We start from the raw sequence: 21,370 nt of genomic DNA, 5'->3' as shown, positions 1-21,370 counted from the left end.
TTTCGAAAAAACTTGTTAACATAAAAACACCAAAGTGCTTAGAATAGCTTCAAATCGCATTTGGAGACGTTTTAGACCATTTTGTGATTTTCGAAAAAACTTGTTAACATAAAAACACCAAAGTGCTTAGAATAGCTTCAAATCGCATTTGGAGACGTTTTAGACCATTTTGAGGATTTCGATGAAACTTGGTTACACAAAAACATCAAAGTGCTTAAAATCACATTAGAAACCGTTTTAGACCATTTTGAGCATTTCGACAAAACTTTTCACACAAAACATCAAAGTGTACAGAATAGCTTCAAATCGCATTTGGAGACATTTTAGACCATTTTGTGATTTTCGAAAAAACATGTTAACATAAAAACACCAAAGTGCTTAGAATAGCTTCAAATCGCATTTGGAGACGTTTTAGACCATTTTGTGATTTTCGAAAAAACTTGTTAACATAAAAACACCAAAGTGCTTAGAATAGCTTCAAATCGCATTTGGAGACGTTTTAGACCATTTTGTGATTTTCAAAAAAACTTGGTTACACAAAAACATCAAAGTGCTTAAAATCACATTAGAAACCGTTTTAGACCATTTTGAGCATTTCGATAAAACTTTTCACACAAAAACATCAAAGGGCACAAAATAGCTTAATATCGTATTTAAAAACGTTTTAGACCAATTTAAGCATTTCGACAAAAATTTTTCACACAAAAACATCAAAGAGCACAAAATAGCTTAATATCGTATTTAAAAACGTTTTAGACCATTTTGTGATTTTCGAAAAAAATTGTTAACATAAAAACACCAAAGTGCTTAGAATAGCTTCAAATCGGATTTGGAGACGTTTTAGACCATTTTGAGGATTTCGATGAAACTTGGTTACACAAAAACATCAAAGTGCTTAAAATCACATTAGAAACCGTTTTAGACCATTTTGAGCATTTCGACAAAACTTTTCACATAAAACATCAAAGTGTACAGAATAGCTTCAAATCGCATTTGGAGACATTTTAGACCATTTTGTGATTTTCGAAAAAACTTGTTAACATAAAAACACCAAAGTGCTTAGAATAGCTTCAAATCGCATTTGGAAACGTTTTAGACCATTTTTTGATTTTCGAAAAAACTTGTTAACATAAAAACACCAAAGTGCTTAGAATAGCTTCAAATCGCATTTGGAAACGTTTTAGACCATTTTGTGATTTTCGAAAAACCTTGTTAACATAAAAACATCAAAGTGCTTAGAATAGCTTCAATTCGCATTTGGAGACGTTTTAGACCATTTTGTGATTTTCGAAAAAACTTGTTAACATAAAAACACCAAAGTGCTTAGAATAGCTTCAAATCGCATTTGGAGACATTTTAGAGCATTTTGTGATTTTCGAAAAAACTTGTTAACATAAAAACACCAAAGTGCTTAGAATAGCTTCAAATCGCATTTGGAGACGTTTTAGACCATTTTGAGGATTTCGATGAAACTTGGTTACACAAAAACATCAAAGTGCTTAAAATCACATTAGAAACAGTTTTAGACCATTTTGAGCATTTCGATAAAACTTTTCACACAAAAACATCAAAGGGCACAAAAATAGCTTAATATCGTATTTAAAAACGTTTTAGACCAATTTAAGCATTTCGACAAAAATTTTTCACACAAAAACATCAAAGTGCACAAAATAGCTTAATATCGTATTTAAAAACGTTTTAGACCATTTTGTGATTTTCGAAAAACCTTGTTAACATAAAAACATCAAAGTGCTTAGAATAGCTTCAATTCGCATTTGGAGACGTTTTAGACCATTTTGTGATTTTCGAAAAAACTTGTTAACATAAAAACACCAAAGTGCTTAGAATAGCTTCAAATCGCATTTGGAGACATTTTAGAGCATTTTGTGATTTTCGAAAAAACTTGTTAACATAAAAACACCAAAGTGCTTAGAATAGCTTCAAATCGCATTTGGAGACGTTTTAGACCATTTTGAGGATTTCGATGAAACTTGGTTACACAAAAACATCAAAGTGCTTAAAATCACATTAGAAACAGTTTTAGACCATTTTGAGCATTTCGATAAAACTTTTCACACAAAAACATCAAAGGGCACAAAAATAGCTTAATATCGTATTTAAAAACGTTTTAGACCAATTTAAGCATTTCGACAAACATTTTTCACACAAAAACATCAAAGTGCACAAAATAGCTTAATATCGTATTTAAAAACGTTTTAGACCATTTTGTGATTTTCGAAAAAAAATTGTTAACATAAAAACACCAAAGTGCTTAGAATAGCTTCAAATCGCATTTGGAGACATTTTAGACCATTTTGTGATTTTCGAAAAAACTTGTTAACATAAAAACACCAAAGTGCTTAGAATAGCTTCAAATCGCATTTGGAGACGTTTTAGACCATTTTGTGATTTTCCAAAAAACTTGTTAACATTTATACACCAAAGTGCTAAGAATAGCTTGATTTGAAATCACATTAGAAACCGTTTTAGACCATTTTGAGCATTTCGACAAAACTTTTCACATAAAATCGCATTTGGAGACATTTTAGACCATTTTGTGATTTTCGAAAAAACTTGTTAACATAAAAACACCAAAGTGCTTAGAATAGCTTCAAATCGCATTTGGAGACGTTTTAGACCATTTTGTGATTTTCGAAAAAACTTGTTAACATAAAAACACCAAAGTGCTTAGAATAGCTTCAAATCGCATTTGGAGACGTTTTAGACCATTTTGAGGATTTCGATGAAACTTGGTTACACAAAAACATCAAAGTGCTTAAAATCACATTAGAAACCGTTTTAGACCATTTTGAGCATTTCGACAAAACTTTTCACACAAAACATCAAAGTGTACAGAATAGCTTCAAATCGCATTTGGAGACATTTTAGACCATTTTGTGATTTTCGAAAAAACATGTTAACATAAAAACACCAAAGTGCTTAGAATAGCTTCAAATCGCATTTGGAGACGTTTTAGACCATTTTGTGATTTTCGAAAAAACTTGTTAACATAAAAACACCAAAGTGCTTAGAATAGCTTCAAATCGCATTTGGAGACGTTTTATACCATTTTGTGATTTTCAAAAAAACTTGGTTACACAAAAACATCAAAGTGCTTAAAATCACATTAGAAACCGTTTTAGACCATTTTGAGCATTTCGATAAAACTTTTCACACAAAAACATCAAAGGGCACAAAATAGCTTAATATCGTATTTAAAAACGTTTTAGACCAATTTAAGCATTTCGACAAAAATTTTTCACACAAAAACATCAAAGAGCACAAAATAGCTTAATATCGTATTTAAAAACGTTTTAGACCATTTTGTGATTTTCGAAAAAAATTGTTAACATAAAAACACCAAAGTGCTTAGAATAGCTTCAAATCGGATTTGGAGACGTTTTAGACCATTTTGAGGATTTCGATGAAACTTGGTTACACAAAAACATCAAAGTGCTTAAAATCACATTAGAAACCGTTTTAGACCATTTTGAGCATTTCGACAAAACTTTTCACATAAAACATCAAAGTGTACAGAATAGCTTCAAATCGCATTTGGAGACATTTTAGACCATTTTGTGATTTTCGAAAAAACTTGTTAACATAAAAACACCAAAGTGCTTAGAATAGCTTCAAATCGCATTTGGAAACGTTTTAGACCATTTTTTGATTTTCGAAAAAACTTGTTAACATAAAAACACCAAAGTGCTTAGAATAGCTTCAAATCGCATTTGGAAACGTTTTAGACCATTTTGTGATTTTCGAAAAACCTTGTTAACATAAAAACATCAAAGTGCTTAGAATAGCTTCAATTCGCATTTGGAGACGTTTTAGACCATTTTGTGATTTTCGAAAAAACTTGTTAACATAAAAACACCAAAGTGCTTAGAATAGCTTCAAATCGCATTTGGAGACATTTTAGAGCATTTTGTGATTTTCGAAAAAACTTGTTAACATAAAAACACCAAAGTGCTTAGAATAGCTTCAAATCGCATTTGGAGACGTTTTAGACCATTTTGAGGATTTCGATGAAACTTGGTTACACAAAAACATCAAAGTGCTTAAAATCACATTAGAAACAGTTTTAGACCATTTTGAGCATTTCGATAAAACTTTTCACACAAAAACATCAAAGGGCACAAAAATAGCTTAATATCGTATTTAAAAACGTTTTAGACCAATTTAAGCATTTCGACAAAAATTTTTCACACAAAAACATCAAAGTGCACAAAATAGCTTAATATCGTATTTAAAAACGTTTTAGACCATTTTGTGATTTTCGAAAAAAAATTGTTAACATAAAAACACCAAAGTGCTTAGAATAGCTTCAAATCGCATTTGGAGACATTTTAGACCATTTTGTGATTTTCGAAAAAACTTGTTAACATAAAAACACCAAAGTGCTTAGAATAGCTTCAAATCGCATTTGGAGACGTTTTAGACCATTTTGTGATTTTCCAAAAAACTTGTTAACATTTATACACCAAAGTGCTAAGAATAGCTTGATTTGAAATCACATTAGAAACCGTTTTAGACCATTTTGAGCATTTCGACAAAACTTTTCACATAAAATCGCATTTGGAGACATTTTAGACCATTTTGTGATTTTCGAAAAAACTTGTTAACATAAAAACACCAAAGTGCTTAGAATAGCTTCAAATCGCATTTGGAGACGTTTTAGACCATTTTGTGATTTTCGAAAAAACTTGTTAACATAAAAACACCAAAGTGCTTAGAATAGCTTCAAATCGCATTTGGAGACGTTTTAGACCATTTTGAGGATTTCGATGAAACTTGGTTACACAAAAACATCAAAGTGCTTAAAATCACATTAGAAACCGTTTTAGACCATTTTGAGCATTTCGACAAAACTTTTCACACAAAACATCAAAGTGTACAGAATAGCTTCAAATCGCATTTGGAGACATTTTAGACCATTTTGTGATTTTCGAAAAAACTTGTTAACATAAAAACACCAAAGTGCTTAGAATTGCTTCAAATCGCATTTGGAGACGTTTTAGACCATTTTGTGATTTTCAAAAAAACTTGGTTACACAAAAATATCAAAATGCTTAAAATCACATTAGAAACCGTTTTAGACCATTTTGAGCATTTCGACAAAAAATTTTCACACAAAACATCAAAGTGTACAGAATAGCTTCAAATCGCATTTGGAGACATTTTAGACCATTTTGTGATTTTCGAAAAAATATGTTAACATAAAAACACCGAAGTGCTTAGAATAGCTTCAAATCGCATTTGGAGACGTTTTAGACCATTTTGTGATTTTCAAAAAAACTTGTTAACATAAAAACATCAAAGTGCTTAGAATAGCTTCAAATCGCATTTGGAGACGTTTTAGACCATTTTGTGATTTTTGAAAAAACTTGTTAACATAAAAACACCAAAGTGCTTAGAATAGCTTCAAATCGCATTTTTAGTCATTTTAGACCATTTTGTGATTTTCGAAAAACCTTGTTAACATAAAAACACCAAAGTGCTTAGAATAGCTTCAAATCGCATTTGGAGACGTTTTAGACCATTTTGTGATTTTCGAAAAAACTTGTTAACATAAAAACACCAAAGTGTACAGAATAGCTTCAAATCGCATTTGGAGACATTTTAGACCATTTTGTGATTTTCGAAAAAACTTGTTAACATAAAAACACCAAAGTGCTTAGAATAGCTTCAAATCGCATTTGGAGACATTTTAGACCATTTTGTGATTTTCGAAAAAATATGTTAACATAAAAACACCAAAGTGCTTAGAATAGCTTCAAATCGCATTTGGAGACGTTTTAGACCATTTTGTGATTTTTGAAAAAACTAGTTAACATAAAAACACCAAAGTGCTTAGAATAGCTTCAAATCGCATTTTTAGACATTTTAGACCATTTTATGATTTTCGAAAAACCTTGTTAACATAAAAACACCAAAGTGCTTAGAATAGCTTCAAATCGCATTTGGAGACGTTTTAGACCATTTTGTGATTTTCGAAAAAACTTGTAAACATAAAAACACCAAAGTGCTTAGAATAGCTTCAAATCGCATTTGGAGACGTTTTAGACCTTTTTGTGATTTTCGAAAAAACATGTTAACAAAAAAACACCAAAGTGCTTAGAATAGCTTCAAATCGCATTTGGAGACATTTTAGACCATTTTGTGATTTTCGATGAAACTTGGTTACACAAAAACATCAAAGTGCTTAAAATCACATTAGAAACCGTTTTAGACCATTTTGAGCATTTCGATAAAACTTTTCACACAAAAACATCAAAGGGCACAAAATAGCTTAATATCGTATTTAAAAACGTTTTAGACCATTTTGAGCATTTCGACAAAAATTTTTCACACAAAAACATCAAAGAGCACAAAATAGCTTAATATCGTATTTAAAAACGTTTTAGACCATTTTGAGCATTTCGACAAACATTTTTCACACAAAACATCAAAGTGTACAGAATAGCTTTAAATCGCATTTGGAGACATTTTAGACCATTTTGTGATTTTCGAAAAAACTTGTTAACATAAAAACACCAAAGTGCTTAGAATAGCTTCAAATCGCATTTGGAGACGTTTTAGACCATTTTGTGATTTTCGAAAAAACTTGTTAACATAAAAACAACAAAGTGCTTAGAATAGCTTCAAATCGCATTTGGAGACATTTTAGACCATTTTGTGATTTTCGAAATAACTTGTTAACATAAAAACACCAAAGTGCTTAGAATGGCTTCAAATCGCATTTGGAGACGTTTTGGACCATTTTGTGATTTTCAAAAAAACTTGTTAACATAAAAACACCAAAGTGCTTAGAATAGCTTCAAATCGCATTTGGATACGTTTTAGACCATTTTGTGATTTTCGAAATAACTTGTTAACATAAAAACACCAAAGTGCTTAGAATAGCTTCAAAACGCATTTGGAGACGTTTTAGACCATTTTATGATTCACGAAAAAACTTGTTAACATAAAAACACCAAAGTGCTTAGAATAGCTTCAAATCGCATTTTGAGACATTTTAGAGCATTTTGTGATTTTCGAAAAAACTTGTTAACATAAAAACACCAAAGTGCTTAGAATAGCTTCAAATCGCATTTGGAGACGTTTTAGACCATTTTGAGGATTTCGATGAAACTTGGTTACACAAAAACATCAAAGTGCTTAAAATCACATTAGAAACCGTTTTAGACCATTTTGAACATTTCGACAAAACTTTTCACACAAAACATCAAAGTGTACAGAATAGCTTCAAATCGCATTTGGAGACATTTTAGACCATTTTGTGATTTTCGAAAAAACTTGTTAACATAAAAACACCAAAGTGCTTAGAATAGCTTCAAATCGCATTTGGAGACGTTTTAGACCATTTTGTGATTTTCGAAAAAACTTGTTAACATAAAAACACCAAAGTGCTTAGAATAGCTTCAAATCGCATTTGGAGACGTTTTAGACCATTTTGTGATGTTCGAAAAAACTTGTTAACATAAAAACATCAAAGTGCTTAGAATAGCTTCAAATCGCATTTGGAGACGTTTTAGACCATTTTGTGATTTTCGAAAAACTTGTTAACATAAAAACACGAAAGTGCTAAAAATAGCTTCAAATCGCATTTGGAGACGTTTTAGACCATTTTGTGATTTTCCAAAAAACTTGTTAAACATTTATACACCAAAGTGCTAAGAATAGCTTCAAATCGCATTTGGAGACGTTTTAGACCATTTTGTGAATTTCGAAAAAACTTTTTAACATAAAAATATCAAAGTGTACAGAATAGCTTCAAATCGCATTTGGAGACGTTTTAGACCATTTTGTGATTTTCAAAAAAACTTGGTTACACAAAAACATCAAAGTGCTTAAATTCACATTAGAAACCGTTTTAGACCATTTTGAGCATTTCGATTAAACTTTTCACACAAAAACATAAAAGGACACAAAATAGCTTAATATCGTATTTAAAAACGTTTTAGACCATTTTGAGCATTTCGACAAAAATTTTTTACACAAAAACATCAAAGATCACAAAATAGCTTAATATCGTATTTAAAAACGTTTTAGACCATTTTGTGATTTTCGATAAAACTTGTTAACATAAAAACACCAAAGTGCTTAGAATAGCTTCAAATCGCATTTGGAGACGTTTTAGACCATTTTGTGATTTTCGAAAAAACATGTTAACATAAAAACACCAAAGTGCTTAGAATAGCTTCAAATCGCATTTGTAGACGTTTTAGACCATTTTGTGATTTTCGAAAAACCTTGTTAACATAAAAACACCAAAGTGCTTAGAATAGCTTCAAATCGCATTTGGAGACGTTTTAGACCATTTTGTGATTTTCGAAAAAACTTGTTAACATAAAAACACCAAAGTGCTTAGAATAGCTTCAAATCGCATTTGGAGACATTTTAGACCATTTTGTGATTTTCGAAATAACTTGTTAACATAAAAACACCAAAGTGCTTAGAATGGCTTCAAATCGCATTTGGAGACGTTTTGGACCATTTTGTGATTTTCAAAAAAACTTGTTAACATAAAAACACCAAAGTGCTTAGAATAGCTTCAAATCGCATTTGGATACGTTTTAGACCATTTTGTGATTTTCGAAATAACTTGTTAACATAAAAACACCAAAGTGCTTAGAATAGCTTCAAAACGCATTTGGAGACGTTTTAGACCATTTTATGATTCACGAAAAAACTTGTTAACATAAAAACACCAAAGTGCTTAGAATAGCTTCAAATCGCATTTTGAGACATTTTAGAGCATTTTGTGATTTTCGAAAAAACTTGTTAACATAAAAACACCAAAGTGCTTAGAATAGCTTCAAATCGCATTTGGAGACGTTTTAGACCATTTTGAGGATTTCGATGAAACTTGGTTACACAAAAACATCAAAGTGCTTAAAATCACATTAGAAACCGTTTTAGACCATTTTGAACATTTCGACAAAACTTTTCACACAAAACATCAAAGTGTACAGAATAGCTTCAAATCGCATTTGGAGACATTTTAGACCATTTTGTGATTTTCGAAAAAACTTGTTAACATAAAAACACCAAAGTGCTTAGAATAGCTTCAAATCGCATTTGGAGACGTTTTAGACCATTTTGTGATTTTCGAAAAAAACTTGTTAACATAAAAACACCAAAGTGCTTAGAATAGCTTCAAATCGCATTTGGAGACATTTTAGAGCATTTTGTGATTTTCGAAAAAACTTGTTAACATAAAAACACCAAAGTGCTTAGAATAGCTTCAAATCGCATTTGGAGACGTTTTAGACCATTTTGTGATGTTCGAAAAAACTTGTTAACATAAAAACATCAAAGTGCTTAGAATAGCTTCAAATCGCATTTGGAGACGTTTTAGACCATTTTGTGATTTTCGAAAAACTTGTTAACATAAAAACACGAAAGTGCTAAAAATAGCTTCAAATCGCATTTGGAGACGTTTTAGACCATTTTGTGATTTTCCAAAAAACTTGTTAAACATTTATACACCAAAGTGCTAAGAATAGCTTCAAATCGCATTTGGAGACGTTTTAGACCATTTTGTGAATTTCGAAAAAACTTTTTAACATAAAAATATCAAAGTGTACAGAATAGCTTCAAATCGCATTTGGAGACGTTTTAGACCATTTTGTGATTTTCAAAAAAACTTGGTTACACAAAAACATCAAAGTGCTTAAATTCACATTAGAAACCGTTTTAGACCATTTTGAGCATTTCGATTAAACTTTTCACACAAAAACATAAAAGGACACAAAATAGCTTAATATCGTATTTAAAAATGTTTTAGACCATTTTGAGCATTTCGACAACAATTTTTTACACAAAAACATCAAAGATCACAAAATAGCTTAATATCGTATTTAAAAACGTTTTAGACCATTTTGTGATTTTCGAAAAAACTTGTTAACATAAAAACACCAAAGTGCTTAGAATAGCTTCAAATCGCATTTGGAGACATTTTAGACCATTTTGTGATTTTCGAAAAAACATGTTAACATAAAAACACCAAAGTGCTTAGAATAGCTTCAAATCGCATTTGTAGACGTTTTAGACCATTTTGTGATTTTCGAAAAACCTTGTTAACATAAAAACACCAAAGTGCTTAGAATAGCTTCAAATCGCATTTGGAGACGTTTTAGACCATTTTGTGATTTTCGAAAAAACTTGTTAACATAAAAACACCAAAGTGCTTAGAATAGCTTCAAATCGCATTTGGAGACATTTTAGAGCATTTTGTGATTTTCGAAAAAACTTGTTAACATAAAAACACCAAAGTGCTTAGAATAGCTTCAAATCGCATTTGGAGACGTTTTAGATCATTTTGAGGATTTCGATGAAACTTGGTTACACAAAAACATCAAAGTGCTTAAAATCACATTAAAAACCGTTTTAGACCATTTTGAGCATTTCGACAAAACTTTTCACACAAAACATCAAAGTGTACAGAATAGCTTCAAATCGCATTTGGAGACATTTTAGACCATTTTGTGATTTTCGAAAAAACTTGTTAACATAAAAACACCAAAGTGCTTAGAATAGCTTCAAATCGCATTTGGAGACGTTTTAGACCATTTTGTGATTTTCGAAAAAACTTGTTACCATAAAACATCAAAGTGTATAGAATAGCTTCAAATCGCATTTGGAGACGTTTTAGACCATTTTGTGATTTTCGAAAAAACTTGTTAACATAAAAACATCAAAGTGCTTAGAATAGCTTCAAATCGCATTTGGAGACGTTTTAGACCATTTTGTGATTTTTGAAAAAACTTGTTAACATAAAAACACCAAAGTGCTTAGAATAGCTTCAAATCGCATTTTTAGTCATTTTAGACCATTTTGTGATTTTCGAAAAACCTTGTTAACATAAAAAGACCAAAGTGCTTAGAATAGCTTCAAATCGCATTTGGAGACGTTTTAGACCATTTTGTGATTTTCGAAAAAACTTGTTAACATAAAAACACCAAAGTGCTTAGAATAGCTTCAAATCGCATTTTTAGACATTTTAGACCATTTTATGATTTTCGAAAAACCTTGTTAACATAAAAACACCAAAGTGCTTAGAATAGCTTCAAATCGCATTTGGAGACGTTTTAGACCATTTTGTGATTTTCGAAAAACTTGTTAACATAAAAACACCAAAGTGCTTAGAATAGCTTCAAAACGCATTTGGAGACGTTTTAGACCATTTTATGATTCACGAAAAAACTTGTTAACATAAAAACACCAAAGTGCTTAGAATAGCTTCAAATCGCATTTTGAGACATTTTAGAGCATTTTGTGATTTTCGAAAAAACTTGTAAACATAAAAACACCAAAGTGCTTAGAATAGCTTCAAATCGCATATGGAGACGTTTTAGACCATTTTGAGGATTTCGATGAAACTTGGTTACACAAAAACATCAAAGTGCTTAAAATCACATTAGAAACCGTTTTAGACCATTTTGAACATTTCGACAAAACTTTTCACACAAAACATCAAAGTGTACAGAATAGCTTCAAATCGCATTTGGAGACGTTTTAGACCATTTTGTGATTTTCGAAAAAACTTGTTACCATAAAACATCAAAGTGTATAGAATAGCTTCAAATCGCATTTGGAGACGTTTTAGACCATTTTGTGATTTTCGAAAAAACTTGTTAACATAAAAACATCAAAGTGCTTAGAATAGCTTCAAATCGCATTTGGAGACGTTTTAGACCATTTTGTGATTTTTGAAAAAACTTGTTAACATAAAAACACCAAAGTGCTTAGAATAGCTTCAAATCGCATTTTTAGTCATTTTAGACCATTTTGTGATTTTCGAAAAACCTTGTTAACATAAAAACACCAAAGTGCTTAGAATAGCTTCAAATCGCATTTGGAGACGTTTTAGACCATTTTGTGATTTTCGAAAAAACTTGTTAACATAAAAACACCAAAGTGTACAGAATAGCTTCAAATCGCATTTGGAGACATTTTAGACCATTTTGTGATTTTCGAAAAAACTTGTTAACATAAAAACACCAAAGTGCTTAGAATAGCTTCAAATCGCATTTGGAGACATTTTAGACCATTTTGTGATTTTCGAAAAAATATGTTAACATAAAAACACCAAAGTGCTTAGAATAGCTTCAAATCGCATTTGGAGACGTTTTAGACCATTTTGTGATTTTTGAAAAAACTAGTTAACATAAAAACACCAAAGTGCTTAGAATAGCTTCAAATCGCATTTTTAGACATTTTAGACCATTTTATGATTTTCGAAAAACCTTGTTAACATAAAAACACCAAAGTGCTTAGAATAGCTTCAAATCGCATTTGGAGACGTTTTAGACCATTTTGTGATTTTCGAAAAACTTGTTAACATAAAAACATCAAAGTGCTTAGAATAGCTTCAAATCGCATTTGGAGACGTTTTAGACCATTTTGTGATTTTCGAAAAACTTGTTAACATAAAAACACCAAAGTGCTAAGAATAGCTTCAAATCGCATTTGGAGACGTTTTAGACCATTTTGTGATTTTCGAAAAAACTTTTTAACATAAAAACATCAAAGTGTACAGAATAGCTTCAAATCGCATTTGGAGACGTTTTAGACCATTTTGTGATTTTCAAAAAAACTTGGTTACACAAAAACATCAAAATGCTTAAATTCACATTAGAAACCGTTTTAGACCATTTTGAGCATTTCGATTAAACTTTTCACACAAATACATAAAAGGACACAAAATAGCTTAATATCGTATTTAAAAACGTTTTAGACCATTTTGAGCATTTCGACAAACATTTTTTACACAAAAACATCAAAGAGCACAAAATAGCTTAATATCGTATTTAAAAACGTTTTAGACCATTTCGAGCATTTCGAAAAAAATTTTTCACACAAAACATCAAAGTGCTTAGAAAAGCTTCAAATCGCATTTGGAGACATTTTAGACCATTTTGTGATTTTCGAAAAAACTTGTTAACATAAAAACATCAAAGTGCTTAGAATAGCTTCAAATCGCATTTGGAGACGTTTTAGACCATTTTGTGATTTTCGAAAAACTTGTTAACATAAAAACACGAAAGTGCTAAGAATAGCTTCAAATCGCATTTGGAGACGTTTTAGACCATTTTGTGATTTTCCAAAAAACTTGTTAAACATTTATACACCAAAGTGCTAAGAATAGCTTCAAATCGCATTTGGAGACGTTTTAGACCATTTTGTGAATTTCGAAAAAACTTTTTAACATAAAAATATCAAAGTGTACAGAATAGCTTCAAATCGCATTTGGAGACGTTTTAGACCATTTTGTGATTTTCAAAAAAACTTGGTTACACAAAAACATCAAAGTGCTTAAATTCACATTAGAAACCGTTTTAGACCATTTTGAGCATTTCGATTAAACTTTTCACACAAAAACATAAAAGGACACAAAATAGCTTAATATCGTATTTAAAAACGTTTTAGACCATTTTGAGCATTTCGACAAAAATTTTTTACACAAAAACATCAAAGAGCACAAAATAGCTTAATATCGTATTTAAAAACGTTTTAGACTATTTTGTGATTTTCGAAAAAACTTGTTAACATAAAAACACCAAAGTGCTTAGAATAGCTTCAAATCGCATTTGGAGACATTTTAGACCATTTTGTGATTTTCGAAAAAACATGTTAACATAAAAACACCAAAGTGCTTAGAATAGCTTCAAATCGCATTTGGAGACGTTTTAGACCATTTTGTGATTTTCAAAAAAACTTGGTTACACAAAAACATCAAAATGCTTAAATTCACATTAGAAACCGTTTTAGACCATTTTGAGCATTTCGATTAAACTTTTCACACAAATACATAAAAGGACACAAAATAGCTTAATATCGTATTTAAAAACGTTTTAGACCATTTTGAGCATTTCGACAAACATTTTTTACACAAAAACATCAAAGAGCACAAAATAGCTTAATATCGTATTTAAAAACGTTTTAGACCATTTCGAGCATTTCGAAAAAAATTTTTCACACAAAACATCAAAGTGCTTAGAAAAGCTTCAAATCGCATTTGGAGACATTTTAGACCATTTTGTGATTTTCGAAAAAACTTGTTAACATAAAAACACCAAAGTGCTTAGAATAGCTTCAAATCGCATTTTGAGACATTTTAGAGCATTTTGTGATTTTCGAAAAAACTTGTTAACATAAAAACACCAAAGTGCTTAGAATAGCTTCAAATCGCATTTGGAGACGTTTTAGACCATTTTGAGGATTTCGATGAAACTTGGTTACACAAAAACATCAAAGTGCTTAAAATCACATTAGAAACCGTTTTAGACCATTTTGAGCATTTCGATAAAACTTTTCACACAAAAACATCAAAGGGCACAAAATAGCTTAATATCGTATTTAAAAACGTTTTAGACCATTTTGAGCATTTCGACAAAAAATTTTCACACAAAAACATCAAAGAGCACAAAATAGCTTAATATCGTATTTAAAAACGTTTTAGACCATTTTGAGCATTTCGACAAACATTTTTCACACAAAACATCAAAGTGTACAGAATAGCTTTAAATCGCATTTGGAGACATTTTAGACCATTTTGTGATTTTCGAAAAAACTTGTTAACATAAAAACACCAAAGTGCTTAGAATAGCTTCAAATCGCATTTGGAGACGTTTTAGACCATTTTGTGATTTTCGAAAAAACTTGTTAACATAAAAACAACAAAGTGCTTAGAATAGCTTCAAATCGCATTTGGAGACATTTTAGACCATTTTGTGATTTTCGAAATAACTTGTTAACATAAAAACACCAAAGTGCTTAGAATGGCTTCAAATCGCATTTGGAGACGTTTTGGACCATTTTGTGATTTTCAAAAAAACTTGTTAACATAAAAACACCAAAGTGCTTAGAATAGCTTCAAATCGCATTTGGATACGTTTTAGACCATTTTGTGATTTTCGAAATAACTTGTTAACATAAAAACACCAAAGTGCTTAGAATAGCTTCAAAACGCATTTGGAGACGTTTTAGACCATTTTATGATTCACGAAAAAACTTGTTAACATAAAAACACCAAAGTGCTTAGAATAGCTTCAAATCGCATTTTGAGACATTTTAGAGCATTTTGTGATTTTCGAAAAAACTTGTTAACATAAAAACACCAAAGTGCTTAGAATAGCTTCAAATCGCATTTGGAGACGTTTTAGACCATTTTGAGGATTTCGATGAAACTTGGTTACACAAAAACATCAAAGTGCTTAAAATCACATTAGAAACCGTTTTAGACCATTTTGAACATTTCGACAAAACTTTTCACACAAAACATCAAAGTGTACAGAATAGCTTCAAATCGCATTTGGAGACATTTTAGACCATTTTGTGATTTTCGAAAAAACTTGTTAACATAAAAACACCAAAGTGCTTAGAATAGCTTCAAATCGCATTTGGAGACGTTTTAGACCATTTTGTGATTTTCGAAAAAACTTGTTAACATAAAAACACCAAAGTGCTTAGAATAGCTTCAAATCGCATTTGGAGACGTTTTAGACCATTTTGTGATTTTCGAAAAAACTTGTTAACATAAAAACATCAAAGTGCTTAGAATAGCTTCAAATCGCATTTGGAGACGTTTTAGACCATTTTGTGATTTTCGAAAAACTTGTTAACATAAAAACACGAAAGTGCTAAGAATAGCTTCAAATCGCATTTGGAGACGTTTTAGACCATTTTGTGATTTTCCAAAAAACTTGTTAACATAAAAACACCAAAGTGCTTAGAATAGCTTCAAAACGCATTTGGAGACGTTTTAGACCATTTTATGATTCACGAAAAAACTTGTTAACATAAAAACACCAAAGTGCTTAGAATAGCTTCAAATCGCATTTTGAGACATTTTAGAGCATTTTGTGATTTTCGAAAAAACTTGTTAACATAAAAACACCAAAGTGCTTAGAATAGCTTCAAATCGCATTTGGAGACGTTTTAGACCATTTTGAGGATTTCGATGAAACTTGGTTACACAAAAACATCAAAGTGCTTAAAATCACATTAGAAACCGTTTTAGACCATTTTGAACATTTCGACAAAACTTTTCACACAAAACATCAAAGTGTACAGAATAGCTTCAAATCGCATTTGGAGACATTTTAGACCATTTTGTGATTTTCGAAAAAACTTGTTAACATAAAAACACCAAAGTGCTTAGAATAGCTTCAAATCGCATTTGGAGACGTTTTAGACCATTTTGTGATTTTCGAAAAAACTTGTTAACATAAAAACACCAAAGTGCTTAGAATAGCTTCAAATCGCATTTGGAGACGTTTTAGACCATTTTGTGATTTTCGAAAAAACTTGTTAACATAAAAACATCAAAGTGCTTAGAATAGCTTCAAATCGCATTTGGAGACGTTTTAGACCATTTTGTGATTTTCGAAAAACTTGTTAACATAAAAACACGAAAGTGCTAAGAATAGCTTCAAATCGCATTTGGAGACGTTTTAGACCATTTTGTGATTTTCCAAAAAACTTGTTAAACATTTATACACCAAAGTGCTAAGAATAGCTTCAAATCGCATTTGGAGACGTTTTAGACCATTTTGTGAATTTCGAAAAAACTTTTTAACATAAAAATATCAAAGTGTACAGAATAGCTTCAAATCGCATTTGGAGACGTTTTAGACCATTTTGTGATTTTCAAAAAAACTTGGTTACACAAAAACATCAAAGTGCTTAAATTCACATTAGAAACCGTTTTAGACCATTTTGAGCATTTCGATTAAACTTTTCACACAAAAACATAAAAGGACACAAAATAGCTTAATATCGTATTTAAAAACGTTTTAGACCATTTTGAGCATTTCGACAAAAATTTTTTACACAAAAACATCAAAGAGCACAAAATAGCTTAATATCGTATTTAAAAACGTTTTAGACTATTTTGTGATTTTCGAAAAAACTTGTTAACATAAAAACACCAAAGTGCTTAGAATAGCTTCAAATCGCATTTGGAGACATTTTAGACCATTTTGTGATTTTCGAAAAAACATGTTAACATAAAAACACCAAAGTGCTTAGAATAGCTTCAAATCGCATTTGGAGACGTTTTAGACCATTTTGTGATTTTCGAAAAAAGTTGGTTACACAAAAACATCAAAGTGCTTAAAATCACATTAGAAACCGTTTTAGACCATTTTGAGCATTTCGATAAAACTTTTCACACAAAAACATCAAAGGGCACAAAATAGCTTAATATCGTATTTAAAAACGTTTTAGACCAATTTAAGCATTTCGACAAAAATTTTTCACACAAAAACACCAAAGAGCACAAAATAGCTTAATATCGTATTTAAAAACGTTTTAGACCATTTTGAGCATTTCGACAAAAATTTTTCACTCTAAACATCAAAGTGTACAGAATAGCTTCAAATCGCATTTGGAGACATTTTAGACCATTTTGTGATTTTCGAAAAAACTTGTTAACATAAAAACACCAAAGTGCTTAGAAGAGCTTCAAATCGCATTTGGAGACGTTTTAGACCATTTTGTGATTTTCGAAAAAACTTGTTAACATAAAAACACCAAAGTGCTTAGAATAGCTTCAAATCGCATTTGGAGACGTTTTAGACCATTTTGTGATTTTCGAAAAAACTTGTTAACATAAAAACATCAAAGTGTACAGAATAGCTTCAAATCGCATTTGGAGACGTTTTAGACCATTTTGTGATTTCCGAAAAAACTTGTTAACATAAAAACACCAAAGTGCTTAGAATAGCTTCAAATCGCATTTGGAGACGTTTTAGACCATTTTGTGATTTTCGAAAAAACTTGTTAACATAAAAACACCAAAGTGCTTAGAATAGCTTCAAATAGCATTTTTAGATATTTGAGACCATTTTGTGATTTTCGAAAAACCTTGTTAACATAAAAACACCAAAGTGCTTAGAATAGCTTCAAATCGCATTTGGAGACGTTTTAGACCATTTTGTGATTTTCGAAAAAACTTGTTAACACCAAAGTGCTTAGAATAGCTTCAAATAGCATTTTTAGATATTTGAGACCATTTTGTGATTTTCGAAAAACCTTGTTAACATAAAAACACCAAAGTGCTTAGAATAGCTTCAAATCGCATTTGGAGACGTTTTAGACCATTTTGTGATTTTCGAAAAAACTTGTTAACATAAAAACACCAAAGTGCTTAGAATAGCTTCAAATCGCATTTGGAGACGTTTTAGACCATTTTGTGATTTTCGAAAAAACTTGTTAACATAAAAACACCAAAGTGCTTAGAATAGCTTCAAATCGCATTTGGAGACATTTTAGAGCATTTTGTGATTTTCGAAAAAACTTGTTAACATAAAAACACCAAAGTGCTTAGAATAGCTTCAAATCGCATTTGGAGACGTTTTAGACCATTTTGAGGATTTCGATGAAACTTGGTTACACAAAAACATCAAAGTGCTTAAAATCACATTAGAAACCGTTTTAGACCATTTTGAACATTTCGACAAAACTTTTCACACAAAACATCAAAGTGTACAGAATAGCTTCAAATCGCATTTGGAGACATTTTAGACCATTTTGTGATTTTCGAAAAAACTTGTTAACATAAAAACACCAAAGTGCTTAGAATTGCTTCAAATCGCATTTGGAGACGTTTTAGACCATTTTGTGATTTTCAAAAAAACTTGGTTACACAAAAATATCAAAATGCTTAAAATCACATTAGAAACCGTTTTAGACCATTTTGAGCATTTCGACAAAAAATTTTCACACAAAACATCAAAGTGTACAGAATAGCTTCAAATCGCATTTGGAGACATTTTAGACCATTTTGTGATTTTCGAAAAAATATGTTAACATAAAAACACCGAAGTGCTTAGAATAGCTTCAAATCGCATTTGGAGACGTTTTAGACCATTTTGTGATTTTCAAAAAAACTTGTTAACATAAAAACATCAAAGTGCTTAGAATAGCTTCAAATCGCATTTGGAGACGTTTTAGACCATTTTGTGATTTTTGAAAAAACTTGTTAACATAAAAACACCAAAGTGCTTAGAATAGCTTCAAATCGCATTTTTAGTCATTTTAGACCATTTTGTGATTTTCGAAAAACCTTGTTAACATAAAAACACCAAAGTGCTTATAATAGCTTCAAATCGCATTTGGAGACGTTTTAGACCATTTTGTGATTTTCGAAAAAACTTGTTAACATAAAAACACCAAAGTGTACAGAATAGCTTCAAATCGCATTTGGAGACATTTTAGACCATTTTGTGATTTTCGAAAAAACTTGTTAACATAAAAACACCAAAGTGCTTAGAATAGCTTCAAATCGCATTTGGAGACATTTTAGACCATTTTGTGATTTTCGAAAAAATATGTTAACATAAAAACACCAAAGTGCTTAGAATAGCTTCAAATCGCATTTGGAGACGTTTTAGACCATTTTGTGATTTTTGAAAAAACTAGTTAACATAAAAACACCAAAGTGCTTAGAATAGCTTCAAATCGCATTTGGAGACGTTTTAGACCATTTTGTGATTTTCGAAAAAACTTGTTAACATAAAAACACCAAAGTGCTTAGAATAGCTTCAAATCGCATTTGGAGACGTTTTAGACCATTTTGTGATTTTCGAAAAAACTTGTTAACATAAAAACATCAAAGTGTACAGAATAGCTTCAAATCGCATTTGGAGACGTTTTAGACCATTTTGTGATTTCCGAAAAAACTTGTTAACATAAAAACACCAAAGTGCTTAGAATAGCTTCAAATCGCATTTGGAGACGTTTTAGACCATTTTGTGATTTTCGAAAAAACTTGTTAACATAAAAACACCAAAGTGCTTAGAATAGCTTCAAATCGCATTTGGAGACGTTTTAGACCATTTTGAGGATTTCGATGAAACTTGGTTACACAAAAACATCAAAGTGCTTAAAATCACATTAGAAACCGTTTTAGACCATTTTGAGCATTTCGACAAAACTTTTCACACAAAACATCAAAGTGTACAGAATAGCTTCAAATCGCATTTGGAGACATTTTAGACCATTTTGTGATTTTCGAAAAAACTTGTTAACATAAAAACACCAAAGTGCTTAGAATAGCTTCAAATCGCGTTTGGAGACGTTTTAGACCATTTTGTGATTTTCGAAAAAACTTGTTAACATAAAAACATCAAAGTGTACAGAATAGCTTCAAATCGCATTTGGAGACGTTTTAGACCATTTTGTGATTTTCGTCAAAATTTGTTAACATAAAAACACCAAAGTGCTTAGAATAGCTTTAAATCGCATTTGGAGACGTTTTAGACCATTTTGTGATTTTCAAAAAAACTTGGTTACACAAAAATATCAAAATGCTTAAAATCACATTAGAAACCGTTTTAGACCATTTTGAGCATTTCGATAAAACATTTCACACAAAAACATCAAAGGGCACAAAATAGCTTAATATCGTATTTAAAAACGTTTTAGACCATTTTGAGCATTTCGACAAAAATTTTTCACACAAAACATCAAAGTGTACAGAATAGCTTCAAATCGCATTTGGAGACATTTTAGACCATTTTGTGATTTTTGAAAAAACTTGTTAACATAAAAACACCAAAGTGCTTAGAATAGCTTCAAATCGCATTTGGAGACGTTTTAGACCATTTTGTGATTTTCGAAAAACCTTGTTACCATAAAAACATCAAAGTGCTTAGAATAGCTTCAAATCGCATTTGGAGACGTTTTAGACCATTTTGTGATTTTCGAAAAACTTGTTAACATAAAAACACCAAAGTGCTAAGAATAGCTTCAAATCGCATTTGGAGACGTTTTAGACCATTTTGTGATTTTCCAAAAAACTTGTTAACATTTATACACCAAAGTGCTAAGAATAGCTTCAAATCGCATTTGGAGACGTTTTAGACCATTTTGTGAATTTCGAAAAAACTTTTTAACATAAAAATATCAAAGTGTACAGAATAGCTTCAAATCGCATTTGGAGACGTTTTAGACCATTTTGTGATTTTCAAAAAAACTTGGTTACACAAAAACATCAAAGTGCTTAAATTCACATTAGAAACCGTTTTAGACCATTTTGAGCATTTCGATTAAACTTTTCACACAAAAACATAAAAGGACACAAAATAGCTTAATATCGTATTTAAAAACGTTTTAGACCATTTTGAGCATTTCGATAAAAAATTTTTACACAAAAACATCAAAGAGCACAAAATAGCTTAATATCGTATTTAAAAACGTTTTAGACCATTTTGTGATTTTCTAAAAAACTTGTTAACATAAAAACACCAAAGTGCTTAGAATAGCTTCAAATCGCATTTGGAGACGTTTTAGACCATTTTGTGATTTTCGAAAAAACTTGTTAACATAAAAACAACAAAGTGCTTAGAATAGCTTC

Source organism: Antedon bifida, chromosome 2 (genome assembly GCF_963402885.1).
Source record: "Antedon bifida chromosome 2, ecAntBifi1.1, whole genome shotgun sequence".
Classification (NCBI taxonomy): Eukaryota; Metazoa; Echinodermata; class Crinoidea; order Comatulida; family Antedonidae; genus Antedon; species Antedon bifida.
This window is presented reverse-complemented; position numbering follows the sequence as displayed.